This window comes from Schistocerca nitens, chromosome 6, assembly GCF_023898315.1.
Source record: "Schistocerca nitens isolate TAMUIC-IGC-003100 chromosome 6, iqSchNite1.1, whole genome shotgun sequence".
NCBI classification, from domain to species: Eukaryota; Metazoa; Arthropoda; class Insecta; order Orthoptera; family Acrididae; genus Schistocerca; species Schistocerca nitens.
Genome location: NC_064619.1, coordinates 131,985,843 through 131,986,676, shown reverse-complemented (window position 1 = coordinate 131,986,676; position 834 = coordinate 131,985,843). Strand labels below are relative to the sequence as shown.

General features: G+C 54.6%; 1 pseudogene; it reads right to left on the bottom strand.

Moving 5' to 3' along the window:
- Positions 1–248: 248 nt before the first annotated feature.
- On the bottom strand, positions 249–366 carry LOC126263855 (5S ribosomal RNA; annotated as a pseudogene).
- Positions 367–834: the final 468 nt, after the last annotated feature.

Below are 834 nucleotides of genomic sequence, written 5' to 3'. Positions count from 1 at the left end.
GACTCCTGTCGTGTTGCGGCCTTGTCGCCGTCTGCCAGGGTGGGAAAAGAGGAGGGGACAGCGTCGCAGTCGCACCCAACTGTCGCGTCTTGCACAACGTAGCTTTAGCTGAGGATGCGGATAGGAGGGGCGTGTGGTCAGCACACCGCTCTCCCGGTCGTTATGATGGTTTTATGTTACCGGAGCCGCTACTATTCGGTTGAGTAGCTCCTCAATTGGCATCACGAGGCTGAGTGCACCCCGAAAAATGGCAACAGCAGATGGCGGCCCGGATGGTCACCCATCCAAGTGCCGGCCACGCCCGACAGTGCTTAACTTCGGTGATCGGACGGGAACCGGTGTATCCACTGCGGAAAGGCTGTCGCCCAGTACATGAAATGATTACATTTAAAGATCAATAGCACAAGCGTTTGTAAGGCACCAGGTATCGATCCATGCTGAAACACCCACACGGTGTAGCCTCTGGCAGCCAGTCTACCGTACAGATGGCGAATACTGTCCTGGGATACGTTACACCGCGACTGCTCGACCTGTTCACGTACTCTGATCCCATTATGTTCCACATCTCCTCGATTGGAGAGAAGCCGTGCTGTCTAGGGAAGTTGTTGCACGTCTTGCAGAGCACGCAGAGTTTAACTGGCACTGTGTGGGCCAGCATTATCGTCTTGGAACTACACATCACCTTCCTGTTGCAAAGACGGCAAAAGAATGGGTCTGACAACATTCTGCACGTACTCAGCGCTGGTTGGCGTCCCTTCCAGGAACACCAAAGACGAAAAAGAGATGCAGCTTATGGCACCCTAGACCATGCCTGGGGTGGAGCCAGTGCGTCTT